General features: G+C 46.7%; 1 long non-coding RNA gene across 1 annotated transcript; it reads right to left on the bottom strand.

The window, feature by feature from the left end:
• Positions 1–7,119: 7,119 nt before the first annotated feature.
• Positions 7,120–8,906, bottom strand: LOC125541464 (uncharacterized). Its single transcript, XR_015616214.1, has 2 exons — positions 7,623–8,906; positions 7,120–7,526 (listed from the first exon to the last, which is right to left on the bottom strand). It is a non-coding gene; the product is annotated as an uncharacterized LOC125541464 (long non-coding RNA).
• Positions 8,907–9,564: the final 658 nt, after the last annotated feature.

Here is a 9,564-nt window from a genome sequence, read left to right on the forward strand (position 1 = left end):
CAAAGCACATACCTTGACAAAGTTTTGAAGAAGTTCAAAATGGATCAAGCAAAGAAAGGGTTCTTGTCTGTGTTACAAGGTGTGAAGTTGAGTAAGACTCAATGCCCGACCACTGCAGAAGATAGAGAGAATATGAAAGATGTTCCCTATGCTTCAGCCATAGGCTCTATCATGTATGCAATGCTGTGTACCAGACCTGATGTGTGCCTTGCTATAAGTCTAGAAGGGAGGTGCCAAAGTAATCCAGGAGTGGATCACTGGACAGCGGTCAAGAACATCCTGAAATACCTGAAAAGGACTAAGGATATGTTTCTCATATATGGAGGTGAAAAAGAGCTCATCGTAAAAGGTTACGTTGATGCAAGCTTTGACACTGATCCGGACGATTCTAAATCACAAACCGGATACGTGTTTACCTTAAACGGTGGAGCTGTCAGTTGGTGAAGTTCTAAACAAAGCGTTGTAGCGGGATCTACATGTGAAGCGGAGTACATAGCTTCTTCGGAAGCAGCAAATGAAGGAGTCTGGATGAAGGAGTTCATATCCGATCTAGGTGTCATACCTAGTGCATCGGGTCCAATGAAAATCTTTTGTGACAATACTGGTGCAATTGCCTTGGCAAAGGAATCCAGATTTCACAAGAGAACCAAGCACATCAAAAGACGCTTCAATTCCATCCGGGATCTAGTCCAGGTGGGAGACATAGAGATTTGCAAGATACATACGGATCTGAATGTTGCAGACCCGTTGACTAAGCCTCTTCCACGAGAAAAACATGATCAGCACCAAGGCTCCATGGGTGTTAGAATCATTACTGTGTAATCTATATTATTGACTCTAGTGAAAGTGGGAGACTGAAGGAAATATGCCCTAGAGGCAATAATAAAGTTATTATTTATTTCCTTATATCATGATAAATGTTTATTATTCATGCTAGAATTGTATTAACCGGAAACATAATACATGTGTGAATACATAGACAAACAGAGTGTCACTAGTATGCCTCTACTTGACTAGCTCGTTAATCAAAGATGGTTATGTTTCCTAACCATGAACAAGGAGTTGTTATTTGATTAACGATATCACATCATTAGGTGAATGATCTGATTGACATGACCCATTCCATTAGCTTAGCACCCGATCGTTTAGTATGTTGCTATTGTTTTCTTCATGACTTATACATGTTCCTATGACTATGAGATTATGCAACTCCCGTTTGCCGGAGGAACACTTTGTGTGCTACCAAACGTCACAACGTAAAAGGGTGATTATAAAGGTGCTCTACAGGTGTCTCCAAAGGTACATGTTGGGTTGGCGTATTTCGAGATTAGGATTTGTCACTCCGATTGTCGAAGAGGTATCTCTGGGCCCTCTCGGTAATGCACATCACATAAGCCTTGCAAGCATTGCAACAAATGAGTTAGTTGCGAGATGAAGTATTACGAAACGAGTAAAGAGACTTGCCGGTAACGAGATTGAACTAGGTATTGAGATACCGACGATCGAATCTCGGGCAAGTAACATACCGATGACAAAGGGAACAACGTATGTTGTTATGCAGTCTGACCGATAAAGATCTTCGTAGAATATGTAGGAGCCAATATGAGCATCTAGGTTCCGCTATTGGTTATTGACCGGAGACGTGTCTCGGTCATGTCTACATTGTTCTCGAACCCGTAGGGTCCACACGCTTAAGGTTTCAGTGACAGTTATATTATGAGTTTGTGAGTTTTGATGTACCGAAGTTAGTTCGGAGTCCCGGATGTGATCACGGACATGACGAGGAGTCTCGAAATGGTCGAGACATAAAGATTGATATATTGGACGGCTATATTCGGAAACCGGAAGTGTTCCGGGTGATTTCGGAGAAAACCGGAGAGCCGAAGGGTTACCGGAACCCCCCGGGAGAAGTAATGGGCCATATGGGCCTTAGTGGAGAGAGAGAGGGGCTGCCAGAGGTGGGCCGCGCGCCTCCTCCCCCCTGGTCCGAATTGGACTAGGAGAGGGGGGCGGCGCCCCCCTTTCCCTCTCCCTCCCCACTTCTTTCCCCCTCCTAGTACGAGTCCTACTCCTACTAGGAGGAGGACTCCTCCTGGCGCGCCTATAGGGGCCGGTCGGCCTCCTCCCCTTGCTCCTTTATATATGGGGGCAGGGGGCACCCCTAGACACACAAGTTGATCTTCGTGATCGTTCCGTAGCCGTGTGCGGTGCCCCCTCCACCATATTCCACCTTGGTCATATTGTAGCGGTGCTTAGGCGAAGCCCTGCGACGGTAGAACATCAAGATCGTCACCACGCCGTCGTGCTGACGGAACTCCTCCCCGACGCTTTGCTGGATCGGAGCCGAGGATCGTCATCGAGCTGAACGTGTGCTAGAACTCGGAGGTGCCGTAGTTCGGTGCTTGATCGGTCGGGCCATGGAGACGTACGACTACATCAACCAAACGCTTCCGTTGTTGATCTACAAGGGTACGTAGATCACACTCTCCCCTCTCGTTGCTATGCATCACCATGATCTTGCATGTGTGTAGGAAATTTTTTGAAATTACTACGTTCCCCAACATGAGAGTGATCCCTGAACCATTTCATTAAAGGCCATGGTTTCCCATAATGCCAATGCTAATCCCTGAACCATCCTGTCCTCTATACAGATTGAGAGATTAACATATCAATGGAAGTTTGTTCTCAAAACTGAAATTGTTCTGCATGTACTGACAAATTAGTTGTTAATTATTGGAGTGTTTCGTTCTTGTAGAATAAAAATATTATGTATGCATTGCTTCTTGGCCCAGCTGAGAGAACCCTCGTGTTAAAAAGTATAAAAGCAGTTTTGAAGCAATTCCCAGTGTCTTTAGAAGCATTCATGGTTAAAAAGCAACGACTACCTCCTCCGTTCGAGTTGAGCACTGTTCATCATCCAAGTTGAGCACTAGGTGTCGTCCAAGTTCAAAGAGGGTTGTATGCAAGTACAGAAGTTTGTTTTAGTGAGAAAATGCGGCGTGTTCACAATATTCTGTATGATTCATTTGTTCAACCTTAGAACTTAGCGATATTCAGTATATTTTCTATGATGAAGGCACACATGAAGTCATGTGCAATGGTTATACCCTAGTGTTTCAAAGATTCGTATTTTGTTTCTTCAAATGTGTTGTGCGCCTGTTTGATGAGGTAAAACAAAGTAAAATAGTGAAAATGGCATTAAAGACACTTGGAAGTACAAATGTAAAAATAAATAAGTTCTAATTCTCGACAGGTAGGAAGTTTGGAGAAGAAAACATATAAGTTTTAAAAAGAAGGGAATGGTAAAAATGTACGTCCATTCAACTATATAAACCATAAAGGTACGATGGTGATTACACCGTCAGTAAAGATAAGGATGAGAAAGAAAATTAAAAAATAAAACTAAAAGAACATCGAGTGATTATTTTTTAAGAAGTACAAACTCTCTAGTACCATAAGTACCATAAAATTAAAATTAAAAATTGCATCTGTTCTTACTCAAGGGACAATAAATTTGCAAAAAAAATTGTACTAGTAAATGTTCGGAGGAAAAAAGCAACTTAATAAATGGAAAAAACGATAAGTTCACAACTACAAAAGTTGTATGTTCAAACATGACGTCTCAGATAAGTTTGGAAAAAAGCTCAAACAAAAGAAAAACCCATGGAAATTCAAATGGTAAAAGTCCAAGTTGCAAAACGCGAGAAGTTCAAAACATCATTGCAAAAAAAATGAGTTCAAAAAAAAGAAACACACAAAACATATTGTTTTAAAATAAATATCATTCAGCTCAATGATATAAACCATGCAAGTTCGAGGACTATGATACCGTAAACCATCGAAAAGTTACGAGAAAAAGACGTACCCAAAAAAGTGTAAATTTTAGTCTACGAAACACGCTCAGCACAAACACATATGAACATCAGTTCCAGTACTCTGTTTTTTCTGACGGGAACGCAACACGAAGGGTCTCACCATATTTCAAATTAGTCTTCACCAGTTGCGAATTTGAGGAAACGTTCAACATGACTAAGTTTCATATTTCGATAGCTTTGTGTAGACGTTGAACTGAAATCTTTGACCTCTTTGAAAGTTTCGCATTTGATAATTCTTTGTGAAATTTTGTTGCACACCTACCACGAAAGTTTCCCTGAATATGAGCTGCCATTTTATAGCTCGTATGGTGCTCATTCTCATGTCAAATATAGTAGTAACTACCGTTAGCCCCTGATCAAATACTACTACTATAGTAGCTCCACCAGCAACAACATAGTGCGGGATAATTAATTAGCAACGGAATCTGCTCAGCTCCCATTTCATGTTCCATTTTAGGTTCATGAATTTTGGAACAGTCCTTCCTGTAAATTGCACTTTAAGCACAGAAGATTCAGCTTCAGCCACTCTTTAGATTCTGCCATATGTTGCCAACTCTATGGTTCCTGCTAGCAACACTAGCCTAGAACCTCGTCTTGGCATCTTACATAAGATAAATGAACAAATTCAGACATGCCATGAGATGGCCAAGATTATGGTGCAGGCTCTAGTTCATGCAGAACTGGATGACCTTTCCTGTATTGTGCAGAAAAGACAGAGCATAGAGACTGATCTTTGAGAGACGTCAAGGATGGGCACATGGGCAACATGGCTACAGTTGCCGGCGACTGAGGTGAACCTGGACAGACGGTGGTGGTGGTGGCCACCGCCCCCTCCCACTCCGGCGGGACCTGCTCTGCCCTTCCCTTCCTAAGATGGCAAGGTAAACGAAATCAGTGGAGTGGTCACTCAATCCTTTCAACCACATCACAGATCGGCGCCTTGCCACTAGTACAAAGGGGAAGGAGGAGGGGAGCGGAACACGGCGACTCCACCAGCAGCTCGACCCGCCCCCCGGCTGGAAATGGCGGCCTCCCCCTCCGCCCTCGCGCTCTCCCCCACCACGTGGGTATTCCTTGTGCCTTCGCTTGAGTTCTCTCTGCTGATTTCTCGCTTGGTGCTACTTGTAGGTGGTAGCTTCTTCATCCGTGCTGCTGGCGCTGAGGCGGACGCCGGCGCCGCGCGTGGCCGCCTTCTCCTCCGGCCAGCTCTGCGCGTGCTCTTGGGGCGCGCTGCGCCCTCTACGGCCGGAGCTCGCCGCGGACCCTCCTCGCCCCGGCGCCGCTCGCTACAGGGCGCCTCTGCTCCAGCTTGGCGCATGTACGCACCCACGCCACACTTCTCTCCACCATACGAGCTCCAGTGGCAGCGCCGCCGCCGTCGCCCGCGCCCCGGCGCCCGTCACCGCGACTGGGGTATGGCCTGGGTTGCCAGGAGGGAGGCGGGCAGGTGGAGGGATCCGCCACAAGTAGCCGGCTCAACAGGGAGAGAGAGGAGGGGGCTCTTATTTGCTCTTTTAATAAAAAATGATCAGTTCAACGAAATGACGGAATCAGTACAACCGCTCGGATTCATCAGTTCAAGAAGGGTAACAGAATAATATTCTGTTACGCGTAACAGAATAGCCCAGATGTATATATATATATGTATATATATATACAGCCCGTCTATTCTGATAATATTATCAGAATAGTTATTCTGATAACACTTCCGCACTGCATGCTCAACGCAAGTGCACGTCATTGTTTGAACCAAGTGTGCTGCAGTACTGAGACGAGTGAACTTCTCGTGGCAAAAAGCTGCACACATTATTTTTTCTGGTACTGTTTTCGCTCTAGTTTTTTAACCTTTTGTCGGAACAAGACGTGTAATATATCGTTGAAAAGCTATGGATTAGGCGCAACTTCGCCATTTTGAACACTTTTCGAGATTCCTCACGTTTTAAGAGCAGTTTTCAAAATGGTGCGGCCCACAACGCGTGGCACCGAGCGTTTTTTCGCATATTTTTCTACACCGCTCGTCGGAATGAAGCAAATGATACACCGTTGGATAGATATCGTCGAGGCGCATCTTTTTCATATCTATTTCTTTCTCTAATTCGTTACGGTTTAAGAGCAGTTTCAAATTTACTAAATCGCGGAATTCTATTTTTCAAATTTTGGTACTGTTTTCGCTCTAGTTTTTTAACCATTTGTCGAAAGAGGCATGTAATATGTCGTTGGAAAGCTATGGACAAGGCGCAACTTCCACATGTAGAAATAGTTTTAAGATTCCTTACAGTTTTAAGTTAATTTTGAAAATCATGCGGCGGATGACGAGTGGCAGCGGCCGTTTTTCGCAAAATTTTTACAAACCGCTAGTCGGAATGATTCAAACGATACGCCGTTGGAAAGATATCTACGAGGTGCAACCTTTTCATGTAGTACACTCTCTCTAATTATTTACGGTTTAAGAGGAATTTCAAATTTACCGAAATGCAGACACTCTGTTTTTCGCGACACCCAAATCGACGTGCGTACTTCATCCGACTGAAAAGTGCACTGCATCGGACGAAAAACCACACTGCATTAAGAGAACTGCATGGTTTCTTTTATTCAAACACAATTTTTTTCAAAGACGAGGAAGTGGACCGCACTTCACGTCGGGCGTAAGTGAACCATAACACTATCAAGCAGTGAACTTCATTATTTTTTTGTCGTTTCGGTAACATTTTTTTCTTTACACTTACGAGATGAACAACATCATACGCCTGACTGCACTGCTTTAGACTAAAAACCGCACTGCATCAGACGGACAAAAGAACTTTATATTTTTTTAAATGCATTTTGTTTTAAATGTAGTGCACTGAAAAGTCCTTCGAAGTGGACTTTTTTTAAGACCAAAGTGTATCGCATTTTGGTTTTTTTAAATGCATTTTGGTTTAAATGGAGTGTACTGAAATGTCCTTCGTAATGGACTTTTTGTAAGACCAAAGTGCACTGAATTTTGTATATTTTCTTAAATGATTTTTTTCTAAATGGAGTGTACTGAAGAGTCCTTCATGGTGGACTTTTTTAGACCAAAGTGCACCTCATTTGCCTTTTTTCAATGTATTTTTGTTTTAAATGAAGTGTACTGAAAACTCCTTCATAGTGGGCTTTTTTAGGACCAAAGTGCACTGAATTTGCATGTTTTTTTAAAATGGATTTTGTTCTAAATGGAGTGTAATGAAGAGTCCTGCATCAGACAGACAAGTGAACCATTCAATTGAGGCTATAAATGCACCTCGACTACATAGCCGATGCTAACGAACTGCATTAAGTTTTCTGTCTTTTTCCAAAAACAAAATATCAATGAACATGCAGTGCGTTCCTCCAAACAACAAAATGAAACTTGAGATGCTTCTCTTTTGTTACCAAGCGCACTGCAAATGATTTCCAAAAAAGAACTACATTGTCGACCCAGCCAAACTGCGGCAAAGCACCAAGTAGCAAAAAACAAGTACTAAAATGGCCGCAGGAACTCCAGTTCCGCTGCCTCTGCTTCTGAAAATATGGAACATGGGGTTCAGAACTGATGCATTTTTACATCTAAACCGCTCGAGGTAAGTGAAGCCTCCTCTGCAACTCGTTCAACCCGACAGGGGAGCTCCGGGGCGTATCACGACGTCATACCTGACAGGGCAAACAGTTAGCTTCATGGATCGACTGCCGTGCGTATGGGAATCAAATTGATGCTCCTAGAGAGCACCACACTACAAGGACTCACACCTGTGGACCACATGGTGTGCACCCGCGGACCGCCCCACGTGCGCTGAGGCCATTGACCTCATCGCGGGGCAGAAGAAGGAGGCGCCGGACGAGCGGGCGTCGACCCGGCCGTGCTTGCAGGAGGCCGTCGAGGGGCGAGGATGGACGGCCAGGGATCATAGACGAAAAGGATCTCACCGGAGCAAGCTCGCCTCGATAGACTGGGTGGACGAGAGACAGCCATGTCAGAGCAGAGAAGTTCGATCTCGCGAGATCCGACGCTGTCCATGGGATCCTGCATAGGTGTCACACTTAGTGCGCTACACGCACGCGCCCATCGGACTGCACGTGCTCGCCATCCGCACGGCACGTGCTCGCCGTCCGTCCGCACTGCACGTGCTAGCTGGATGTGATGGGGCTGGCCGTGGAGCCGCCCGAACTGCATTTTTGCAAGCCGCGATGACGATTTTTGCATCCGCTTGCAAAGAGATCGCCCAAGGCTGCACCCACGCGAGCACTGAACGGCATTTCGCGCGCCTCCGAGCTGCACTGCCACAATGGCCAAACTGCCTGCGCCGTACTGCATGTTCCTCAACGGCGACGCAGAACGAGGCGAGGGGGTGGCCGACGAGGCCGGGAGATGGCAGGGGCAGCGGCGTCGAGGTGGTGTTCCTCCCTCTCCCCCGCCCACGCAGTACCAGCGCCACCGCCGCGCGTGTCCGGTGTAGCACACCGGGCGGCGGATCTGGCTGAACGGCGGCTGGATCCGACTCGAGAAACGCAGTGACTGCCGGATCCAGAGTGGCGGCAGGGAGGAAGATGGCCAGAACAACGTCGTGCGGTGGGGTGGTGGTGGTCGTGGGCGCGGTAGGCGGTGGCCGAGCGGAGGGGTGGGAGGCGGTGGCCGGGCGGCGCCAGCCATCCAGCGGGCCAGCTGGGGAGGAGGCATGACGGAGGCGTCGGTCCTTGGAGGGGAGCATGGAGTCGTTGGGCGTCGGGATGGTCGACCAGGGGGTAGCACGGGGCCGGTGCTTCTGCAGCCGTTTGGCGCGGGGGCGGGGCAGATTGGAGGCCGGTGTGGTGGGAGGCGGTGGCCGGCGCTGTGGGAGGAGTGGGTCTGGATGTGGTGGGGTGCCTCGCGGCGAAAGGTGGTGGTGGGTGGAGGTGGGGGAAGGGGAGGGAAGGTAAAGGCAGCGGGGGAGGAAGATGGGTAGCCGCCGGCTAGGATTTGAGTGCGGGGAGGGGAAGAAGGTGCGTAGGAGTGGGATGGGTGCGGGGTGGGTGCGGTTTTTCTGTTTTATTCCTCTAGTTTGGGTGTTCGGACGGGTGTTGTCAGAATAAGCTGAAGTGTTATTAGAATAAGGTCTTAAGAGGTATTATATGAGTTTATGTCCTCTATAATATTCACTTATTGCCATTTCTTCAAGTTGCTCTTTCTGCTAAGTATATGTGATCGGACCCTTTCCCTTCTATGCTAAACTCAACTCAGTCTATTGACAAATTCCTCATGTGCGTTTTATTTGAAACTTGTTCAAAATCTTCACTGTGTCCCTGTCAGCTGAAAAATTTGCGAACGAAACTTTAAACTCATCTTATCTGAATTTTCGGCTTTTGCCGCTCAAACTGTTCCACTTTCCACGATATATTATTCTATTCACCCACGATCGTGCACGATCGTCACCTCTCAGTATGTGGGTGACACATGTCACGCGAATGAGAAGGGTCAGGGGCACGTTCTTTCAATTTCCTCGGGCGAGCAGTTTTTCATTTCGGCTATAAATACCCCCTCCCTTCCTTACTTTGTTTTTTTACTCCGCTCGACCTCACTCCCTCGCTCGAGCTCTCAAACCCTAGCGCCGCCGCTACTTCCATCATCGCCGATGAGGAAGAGCTTCACTGCCTTGACCTCGCCGCCGTCATACTCGCGTCGGCTGCGGATTTCTTCACTCCGCCGCCGCCATAG

Source organism: Triticum urartu, chromosome 2A, assembly GCF_056163025.1.
Source record: "Triticum urartu cultivar PI428250 chromosome 2A, HENAU_Tu73, whole genome shotgun sequence".
Lineage (NCBI taxonomy): Eukaryota > Viridiplantae > Streptophyta > Magnoliopsida > Poales > Poaceae > Triticum > Triticum urartu.